The sequence below is a fragment of the Cryptomeria japonica genome, chromosome 1 (assembly GCF_030272615.1).
Source record: "Cryptomeria japonica chromosome 1, Sugi_1.0, whole genome shotgun sequence".
NCBI lineage: Eukaryota > Viridiplantae > Streptophyta > Pinopsida > Cupressales > Cupressaceae > Cryptomeria > Cryptomeria japonica.
Window position 1 is genome coordinate 660,394,385 of NC_081405.1, and position 12,056 is coordinate 660,406,440.

The following is a 12,056-nucleotide window of genomic DNA, read 5'->3' on the forward strand; positions in this document are numbered from 1 at the left end:
ACTGAAGGATGGTGGTCGTCCGGTGTGTGACTCTCCTCAGTGTAGTTGTGTGGATGCCCCTGCCATGACCTGTTCGAACTCGCTGATAGATGGAGTGATAAGGTGTTCAAGTGGAGGGATAAAGAGTACATGTGGAGTGATAAGGTGGAGTGTGGAGAGATAAGGAGTGGGAGATATAAGGAGAATGGAGAGATAAGTAGGGAGGCATAAGGAGTCTTGTGGAGAGATAAGGAGTAATATGGATATGAAGGATTGATATAAGTTGCATGAGATATATATTGGAAGTGTTATTGACTCAACATGTTCACCACGGGGATGGGGTCCCCCATTGTGACCCCACTAGTTCATAGCTCAAGTAAAAAAATAGCGATTATTGTAGGGGCGAGACCCCATATAGTCTTAAGATAGTGGAACGTTGCAGAGCAGCTGAAGGCATGTATTTCTCCTTTCAAGCAATTCAAATATTAACTTGTTACCAATAAAAAAAAGATCCATAGCTATTATAGCATTTTATGAACTATCGCTTAGGCTATTGATTGGAATGGAAAACACCATTTTATTGCAATGGAAAATACTCAAGATTCAAGAAACATGAACCGGTCTTTTCATAACTTAATCACATGTAATTTGATACAACATTACATGTAAAGGAATATTTTAATCCAAAATGAAAAATAAAATAGAGAATAAAGACTTTCTAAAGTTGAAAATTTTACTATCTTTGATTAATGTCAAGGACAAAATTGTTCATGCGCTAATTATTTTTTATCATGATTATAATAACTAAATTTATTTATTTATTTTTAGATACAAATTATAAATAGTAAACATGCATTGCATCTATTGTATACCTTTGGTAGATCATAGATATGTTGAAACCTTAAGTTTAAGAAAGTTCAAACTACAATATAGAAAACTTCAATCTAAAATTTGAATATTTGTAAAGAAAGGTTTTTTTTCTTCAAGAAAACTGAATAATAGAATAAATATTTGTTCTCAAAATTTAATTCATAACAAAATAGAGGACATCTATATATTTGTAGTGAATGTAATTGACAACGATTATGTTAGGAGTTCAAAATGGTAGCTAGTTGAAGACCAAAAAAATAAAAAAATATTTAACCAAAAAAATCATTAGTTAAACATTTATATCTTTAACTTAATTGATGAGAATTAAATGAAATTATTAAATTCATTTTTTTCTAAAAAATAGTTTCTTTATAACTTTTTCAATAACATTTAAGATGAAAGAAAATGAAGAAATTGCATTGATCAACAAAACTTAATCTCTATTAACAAATAAACAAATCCTTATCAATTTTCAATCAATTGATAATTACAAGATATAAAATAAATCAATTGTAAGTGATCTACTAACACAAAATATAATCTATCACATACCTGGAATAACATACACAAACCCAAAAAACCATATCATACTAAATTAGTAGTTACGCCGAGAGGCGTAACCTACAATGGCATCATATAGAGGTCATCAAAATTATAAAGGGTTAAAGAGATGCAGCCAACTGGAAAATTAATGCATTGAAGTTCAAGAGTCATTCATATTTCCGACAGTTTCAAACGCATGACAATTAACGCATCCAAGAGGAGAGGCATTTTTCTTTATAGGCGATTCCTCTTACATTTTTGTTTGGTTCATGAAGAGATCCTGAGATGGTGGGAAGAATTGGTGCTGCCACAGCTTTGGAAGTTCGAGCTACAGGAATTTCTTATGCATTCTCTCCATGTGTTGCTTTAAGATTCTGGAAGATTTAGGATTGGATATGCTTCAAATAGTAACTTTCTAGCTTGCTTAAGGTTTCTTAATATGTGGGGTTATGAACATGTTTCTCAAGATCCTCGATGGGGGCGATGCTATGAGAGCTACAACGAGGATCCAGCGCTGATGAAGTCTATGACCGATATCATCTTTGGTTTGCAGCGGTAGCCCCCTGAAAACCACCGAAAGGGATTTCCCTTTGTAGCGGGACAGTAAGATTCTATCACATTAAGAGTCTCTGAACTGCATCAAATCGCATATAAAAACAATTTGATCCTTTGATCATACAGTTCTCAGTTTCATAGGTAAGCCTTGCAACGTTTAGTATTTATCTTTTGATCATTTTTGTTGCGTTCAAAACAATTTTTGACTAGATTTTTTTTTTATTTTAGCGGTAATAATTCGTTGAATTTTTATTTTTTTTCAAGATTCTGTTAAAGACTTTTTTTAAGATTTCAGAGTACTTTTACTGTGATTCTCTATGTTGTAGCAGATTCAATATTTATTTAGAGATTTCATTTTTTTAAATTTTTTTTTCTTAAATGATAGCATTCTGCAAAATCTTCGAATGGAGAAACACGTGAGGGTATTTAGGGTATCCACATGTTATGAGGATTTCAATTGTGCATTGCGGGTTTTGTATGAGGATTTATATTGTAAAACCTCAATAGCATATCTGTGTCTACCATAAATGGCATAGGTCTTGGCATAGAGATAATAGCCGTTGTAGATTGTCTCAATTACTTTTGCTCTCTTGGTCATATATAAAGCAGGATTTTCTCCATCTCCTGCATAAGAAAAATGAAAAATGATCCACATGTATTGGTTTTTGATAGCATAATAGAGAAATGATTTTACAGTGATCTGTCTTAAAAGCAATTTGTGATTTTGCTTCCGCAGGCCATTTTTGTTTCTGCCCAAAAATGAAAATAGAATAAAATACAACATTCCTGATGAATATAATTAGATTATATTATTTATATAAACATTTGTTACCTGGCTTCCTTGGATTTCATTTATTTAGTGCTTGCTGATAACAATTTATAGGTTACATAGAATTTTTTTGCCTCTGCTTTGAAGCTATTTATTTTAGGCTTTGATTACTATATTTATTTTGTAGGCTTTCCTGGTGTTTAATCCGTGGGCATAATCAGGGTGTTTATTGTAAAAATGATTGATGATTCATTTAATTTAAAATTAAAATAAAAATAATTTAATTTGGGAACTTAGAAATGATTTGCATTTAAAAGGAAAAATATAATATCTTATTTTTTTAGAAAGATTCTATTTATATCTAAGTTTTAATTTTAAATTTAGCATTCAAAGATTAAAATAAATAGAATGTATTTTAATTTTACAATTCAATTGATTTGCATGCAAAAATAAAAGGAATAGTAGAATAGAAATGAAACATATTTCTATTTTTCTTCAAGTGATTTGCATAAAAAAAAGAACAATATGTTAGATTAAATTCTAATTTTTCTCAATTTCACAATTAAAAAGATACTCTATTCAGTTAGTTTATAAAGATTAAAAAGAAAGGAAATAATCTAATTTCCAATTTAGAAAGATTAAAAAAAAATGAAAGAATCTTAGTTTTCAATTTGCAAAGATAAATTTCTATGTTTCTAAAATTTTATCATAAAAATAGAATTTTTCTAAATACAAACTTACATATCCATTTTTTTAAAAATACTATATAATATTTAAGATATAAAAATATTTATTATTAAAAGTTTCTAATTTATCATATAAATGTGATTTTTCTATTTTAGTTGAGTTATAAAAAATTCAAAAATAACATATGATGATTAATTTAAAAAGATCAAAAATAACTTTTATGTTAATTATAAAATTTTTAAAAGGTTAAAAGAAAATAATTTTAATAAAAAAAATTAAGCTATTTTAAAATGCCTTAATTTTATTAGAACAAAGTTTAAAGCTATGCATTTTATAGAAGTATTGAACAAATGTACATAATAATGAAGATAATAAGTTTTATGAATGCACAATCCTACAATATTAACCCTAATTGTAGCTTAATCTTAACCTTAAACTTAAGATTACCCTAATTTAACCCTAAGCCTAAAGTAATTGAATCATAATCATAATTATAACCCTAATTGAAATCTAATACTAATCATAACTATGATCAACCACTTATCATAATCAAACCCTAACCTTGACAATATCCTTAATCTAGACCCAATTGAACCCTAACCCTAAACTTAGCTACAAGCCTATAATTAATCCCTAATTACAAGTTAAACTATAATCTAACAATAATTTAACCATAGCCCCAGGTTTAATTCTAACCCTAATTGAACTCTAGCCCTAAACTTAACCCTAACCCTAATTGAACTTTAATCACAATTGAACATTAATCATTATTAAATCCTAACCATAATCTACCCCATACCTTGATCCTAACTATGCCCTTACTATAATCAAACCCTAAGCATAAATAAATCCTAACTACAATCAATTATAACCTCGACCCTTAACCCTAAACCTAACTCTTACTTAACCATAACCCAAAACCCTAACCCTAATAATAATCCTTAGTCCTAACCCTAATACCTAACCATAACCATAACTCAAAATGTACCTTCAACCATAACCCTATTCCTAATCTTAACCATGATGTCGACCATATCCCTAACTGTAATCCTACCACTAATCCTACAACCTAACACTAACCCTAACCCTAAACTAAACATAACCATTATTTAAACTCTAATCCTAATCCTAACCCTAACCCTGCCCATTATTTAAACCCTTATGTCATTTAAAACTAAAAACTAACCCTAACCTAATCATAGTTATAACCCTACACATGATGTAAACCCAAACCATAATCCTAATCCTAACACTAACCCCTAACCCAAACCATGACCCTAAACCATAACTTAACCCTAAACTTAAATATAACCCCAATTGAATTCCAACCATTACCTAACCCTAAGCATAACTCTAACTATAGAATTAAACCCTACCTACAACTTCAACCTTAATCTAACCCTAATTAAAGCCTAACCTAATCCAAACCCTAACACTTATTGAACTCTAATCCTAATTGAATTCTATCCCAAACCTTAACCTTAATTAAACTTTAATACAAAATTAATTGTAACCCTAATGTAATTGAATGGTAAAGCTAATTCTAACCCTAATTGAACTCTTATACGAACCCTAACTATAATTAAAACCTTACCATAATCAAACCCTAACCTTGACAATATCCCTAATCTAGACCTAATTGAACCCTAAACCATAACCCAATCCTAAACTTCAACCTTAATCTAACCATAATTGAAGCCTAACCATAACCTAACCTTAAATTTAAATATAACCCTACAATTAAGCCCTAACAACAACTTTAACTCTAATCTAACCATAACTAAATCCTAGCCTAGACTTAATCATAACCCTAGTTAAACTCTAATCGTAATTGTTCTCTAATCTTAATCTAACCCTTACCATAATCAGACCCTAATCATATTTGAACACTAACTTTAATTAACTATAACGTTAACCCTTAACTCTAATCGCTCTAATTGAATGCTAACCCTAACCTAACCCTAAAGTTAACTCTAACCATAGAAATAAACCCTACCTACTACTTCAACCTCAATCTAACCCTAATATGAACCCTAACCCTTATTCAATCCTAAACCTAATCTACCCCAAACCTTGATCCTAATTAAACCCTTAGCATAATCAAACTCTAAGCGTAATTGAACCCTATCTCTAATTAACTATAACCTTGACTCTTAACCCTAAACCTAACTCTTACTTAACCATAACCCTAAACTCTAACCCTAATAATAATCCTTAGTCCTAACCCTAATACCTAACCCTAACCATAACTCAAAATGTATCTCTAACCCTAACTGTAATCCTAACGCTAACCCTACACCCTAACTCTAACCCTAACCCTAACATAAACATAACCATTATTTAAACCCTAACTCTTATGTCATAAAACTAAACCCTAACCCTAACCTAACCCTTATGTCATAAAACTAAACCCTAACCCTAACCCAACCAAACCATAATTCTAACCCTAAACTTGTTCGTAACTTAAACCCTAAACATGATGTAAACCCAAACCATAATCCTAATCCTTATAGTAACCCCTAACCCAAACCATGACCCTAAACCATAACCTAACCCTAAAATTAAATATAACCCTAATTGAATTCCAACCATTACCTAACCCTAAACATAACTCTAACTATAAAATTAAACCCTACCTAAAACTTCAACCTTAATCTAACCCTAATTAAACCCTAACCTAATTCAAACCCTAACACTTATTGAATCCCTAATCCTAAGAGAACTCTAGCCCAAACCCTAACCCTAATTAAAATTTAATCCTAATTTAATTGTAACTCTAATGCAATTGAATTGTAAAGCTAATTTTAACCCTAATTGAACTCTTATAGAAACCTGAACTATAATTAAAACCTTACCACAATGAAACCCTAACCTTGACAATATCGCTAATCTAGACCTAATTGAACCCTAAATCATAACCTAATCCTAAACTTCAACCTTAATCTAACCATAATTAATACCTAACCATAACCTAACCCTAAATTTAAAAAAAAAACCTATAATTAAGCCCTAACTACAACTTCAACCCTAATCTAACCATAACTAAATCCTAGCCTAAACTTAATGCTAAACCTAATTAAACTTAATCATAATTGAACTCTAATCTTAATATAGCCCTTGCCATAATCAAACCCTAACTCTATTTAACTATAACCTTAACCCTAACCTAAATTGAAATTTAATCCTAATCTATTCCTAACCTTAATCTATCCCAAACACTAATCCTATTTGAACTTTTATACTAATTTAACCTTAATCTTAATGTAATTGAACCATAACCCTAATTCTAGCCCTAACTTTGATGTAAACCCTAAACGTAATTATAACACTAACACTATACCCTAACCATAAACCTAACCTTAACACTAAACCCTAACACAAACCATAATCCTAACCATAATTGTAAACCCTAACCCTAACCATAATCCTAAACCAAAACCAAATCGTAACCTTGATGCTAACTGTGACCATGATATACACCCTAACCATTATCATAACCCTAACCTGAACCATGATGTAACTGTTATCCCCAACCATAACACTAACCTTAACTCTAACACTAACCATAACCACAATACTAGCCATTAAATAAAATTTAATATATCTTAGATTTTAGTATTTACTTTGATCTTGCAACACATATATTATTAAAAATAGTCTAAATAGATATATAAAATTTCATATATCTCTACATAATAATATAATTTATTTTAATAAAATGATACTATATAATTATATATTGATTTATTTTATATTTTCCATGTTGCGCGGCGACACTGCCACTAGCATATATACCTTAAATTTTAATTTAATCTATATAAAGTACGCCGAGAGATATCCTTCTCGAGGCGCCTATTTTATTTGACTTTTGGGTCTAAAATTGATTAAAAATAGGCGCCTCAAGAAGGATATCTCTTGGCGTACTTTATATAGATTAAATTAAAATTTAAGGTATATATGCTAGTTAATCACAACTGAAAAAGTTGTTGAAGAGAAACATGCACAAACTTATCCAGAAAAGTCCAAAGAAAGAGAGTAGAATAATAGTTTATATATAATATAGCACCCCCAAAAAAAATCATAACTTACAATGTAAACTTTGGTTTGAAAATTGTTGGTTCTTCTACTCGTTGTTTTGGAATATAATATTGATGATAATGATAATAGAATAATTATATATATATTGTAAAGTGGAAAATCGAACCCTAGGTATTCTCCCCCGCTCCAAGGAGAAAGGGGGTCACTAGGATTGACGGTTTTCACTTAGGAGGGACTTTACATTCAAAAGAGGGGTTGAAACCCACAAGATCCAATCCCACACAATGGAAGACTGGATTCTAAATGAGTTTCAAGGGTTGAGACGTCAAGGATACCCTATTTTGTAAAGAATGTAGATATAAAGATTGAACTAGGAATGCATGTAAAGGAAGAAAGATTCGCTTATAAACAGAGATAGGGATACGGGATGAAGCTGCGGACCTGGAATTAGCAGTAAAATGTTGAGATGATGTTGTTCTGCAAATTTGAGCGAAAGTTGACGGGACGATGGCGCCCGACGTGCACACGGTCCTCCGAAAAATCCGCGAAACGAACGGGGATCTGTTCGCCTCTGCACAAGGATTCCAGATCTTCAATTACAGCCGCGTACCTGCAACCTACACACAGAAAAGAGAGGACGATTGGGGGGTTAGGGATTAGGGGTTTGCCTTTAGGTCAAACCCCGGTTTTGGAATTAACCAAGAAATGAGAATGCTGTAAATGTAAATGTTTGTAATGTAAACAAGTACTGATACCTTGTTGTAAGAATGTTTGTATTCTTACATGCGAAGGTGTAATGAATGTTGTATTTTGTATGTTGTAAGTGACCTCCTCTTCAATGGTTGAATCCTTGTCTTGAATGCAACACTGAGCCTTGAATGGAGACTTAGAATGCTCAATTGCTTGAAGGAATGCTTGAATGCTTGAATGTTTGAATGTTTGAATATCGCTTCCGCCTCTTGCTTGCATATGTTTTTCCTCTTTTTCCCTTGCCTCTTTCTACCTCCTCAGATGGGAGGGGAAATGTAGTTTATATACTTGTCAATTAGGGTTGATAGACTGATTTTTCCGACCTTAGGCCGACCTAGAAACATTATTTTCCAAATTGCAAACTTAAAGACCCGATGCCCAAAAGAGACCGGGCCCAAAATAGGGCTAGGGACCAGGGCACTGGGCGCCATGGTCCTGAGGGACTAGGGCGCTGGGCGCCATGGTCCCACCTCCCAGGACAACAGGGTGCAAGGAGGATCAGGCCAAGGTGCAAAAAGATGCAGTTTTTGGTGTCGTAAACAGGTTTTGGGGTCTCCATTCAGGTTCAACGTTGCGCCGCCATCGTGAAGACCCAAATGCAGTCGAAATTGCAAGTGTCGCAATTTTAGGACACTATATATATGTAAATATATATATATATATATATATATATATATATATATATATATATATATATTCAAATGTTTAAAGGATGCAAGGGTGCTATCCCCATAATGATAGCTCTTAACTAAAATATAAAAAAAATGTTTAAAGGATGGAAATTATCTTGTTTTTCTTAATAAGACTTCATTTTGGGATAGGATGAGATGGAATAATTTTTAGTAGTTATGGATGTATTTGTCAATAATGAGAGAAATAGAAAAACTCTACAAGTAAGTGAGAAATTATAATTAGACAATTGTGCAGCTTAGGTGTGTTAAGTATATGAAGTCCAACGAACTTCATTTCTCTCTGATGACCTTGTCTATTTCTACTCCTTCTTGGATGCTTATCCGTGTATGGATAATGTAATATTGTTTGTGTGGTTCATTATGGAGTAATAAGTTGTAGTATATGTATGTCTGTCAAAAACAAAGATTAATATAAAATTTCCCCACTTCATAGTGGATGTAGCCAATCTTAGTGAACCATGTTAAAATTTGTGTAATGTGTCTCATTTTGTTTGTCTTCTAATTTCAATTATTTTATGCACATTCTTGTATTCACCTCCTTGATTAACAAAGTGGCCATTAAAATTAGTTTATGACCATCTCCTCTATTCCATACAAATCTTTATGGTCATCTTCAACAATAATTATCCAAAACATAAAAGGTTACAAATGTACTTAATTACACATATGAATAAATAAATAAAGGATTTCATGTACCAAATAGTCTATAGTTTTGTAGAACTATCAACTATGGTTTTAATGTTTATAGACAAATTCAGTTGAAAGACATTCAACTCATAATAACAATTTATAGTTGATAAGCCTTTATGCCTTGCATGGTTCTTTGTATTTTATTAAGGGCAAGAAACACATAATAATAGTCATATTGGATCTTGAGAAAACATTACAGTACGAATTAATTTGTGGGACTAACTTCATGAGAGTGCTTGAGAAATGTAAATAGGAAGAGAACATCCCCTACAACTCTTGTTGATTGCCTTTCCCATGAGTTGAACAAGTTCAAAAACATGTTGGTGGATATCTAGTGCTATCAAATGTAAATATTTTCTTCATATTTGCAAACAATTATGTCACAAATATTTATCAACATGTTGGGCGGTGATCAAGGGCAACAAAGATAACACATGATTATGGCAATTAATGCATTCAAACCAAATGATAATAATCTTATTTGTGAGGAGTGAAAAAGGTTATTTGATCATTAAAAGTTGTTTGGCAGATTTTTCAACACCTAAAAATTGTATTTGAAAATGGTTTATCAACATATTAAGGTTGTTTTGAGGTGTGAGACAAGTTTAGTGGTGAATTGTGGGCTAGCAAGTCGACAATAATAGCCTATGGGCTAAGTATTGCAAAATATATTATAAAATTTATAAATAATTATTTGAAAAACAAAAATTATAGTATATTTAATTACAGATGTAATGAATTTTAAAATATTATAACATAATTTTTTTTTAAATGATTAAAAAATTATTAATAATGTGTGTGTGTGTGGGGGGGGGGGGGGGTGGTGGTTGCCTTGGTTTAAACTATGGAATCAAATTAAAATCTAAGAGGCTACATCCTCAAGGAGATTCTCTCATGACTATCAATGTGATTTGGTAGAAGATGAACCCCAATTGGAAACTTTGGAAGTGGCTCAATTTGATTTGGGAAGCAATAAACTACTTTGAGGACTTGAAATTAACCCATGTGTAACGGGAAGGTAACAAGTTGGTTGATTCTCTACCCAACTAAGCAACTTGTGTTAAGTCATCCATGATTACTCAACAAGAGAGGATAGTGAAATCATTAACAATAGTGCAAAAATCCAAGGGCATTTATTATGCAATGAAGGTTGCAGACTTGATATGACAGGGAGTGTAAGGTTTTGATCTCATGATTGTGGATTCTAAAGATGAAAATGTGTGTTAGGCCGATGCACAAAATATGGTAGACCACTAGATAGATAGCAGTGGGGCACATAAGTTGTCATTGTGCATAGTGGTCACATAATGGTAGGTGGTGAACCCTAAGCATTAACGATGCACACTTCGCTCAAGCTAGTTAGTAATATACACCAAATGTCTTTTGGGGGGGAGGTGAGTGGCAAGAGATTGAAGTACATATTTAGAAAAGATCATGGCCTTATTATTCACATAGTGAAGGTGTTATTAGGAGAGGATTTCTCAAGCGTTGATCATCAATATAGGGACAATACCAATGGTGTTGCCATATTTATGCATACATTGTAAGATGAGGGTGAAACAAAGGATATGGTTAGGATGTTGTGCAAGTAGTAGAATTTGGAATTGCTACCTAGGAGATCTTGAGGATGTGCTAGAAAATGTTGACTAAAAAATGGGTATTCTACTATCAAAAGACTACTGTGTGATTAGGTGTCGTGGGTGAGAAATTGGCAAATACCCATTAATATGCTCACCTGATCCTTCCCTCCTACCTAAGATGAAGGTTTTCATGGAGAGAAGTGTGATGTTTCTAGAATAAATGTTGGATTTGGTGCCAAAAGGTTGTGTTGGTTGGTTGCAGAGGTACCTAAAGGAGGAATGGTTGATTGGCTATGAGAACGAGGAAGAGGAATTCAGGGTGGATATTAAAGAAGTGTCAAGAATCAAGGAGAGTTAAAGGTGGTTAGCTTCAAGGAAGATCATTCACATTACGACCTAGAATGCAAGGTGAAGGTTCAAATAGAGGCTTAGAAGGCTTAGATGGCTCATTGGTCTAGTATTTGAAATGGGTTTTTGTTGTCTTTGATTTTATAATATATAACATTTTTAAGTGTTGTTAGTTATGTAATATAATGCATAGATTACCATTTTTTCTCCATTTCCTACTAGAGAATTTTTTAATGTAATGCTCAACATAGAATGTGTTGGTTGTTAGTTATGATAGGTGGTAGGATAACAATGATAGAAGTTGGGGTAGTATCTGATCATTGTTTTGTTTTAGATTCAACCTAAGGTAGGTGGAAGGTGGTCTTTTAATGAAGAGATGAAAAAACTCTTCTATTAATAATACAATGGGTGCAACCCCTACACTACCATTTAACAATCCAAAAAAATATCTATAGAGTGTTATACTACCTTACAAACAAGAAGCTTAACTTATTTTATTATATTTTATAAATTTCATTTATTATTAAAAATAAATTTTATAAAATAAAAATAAAA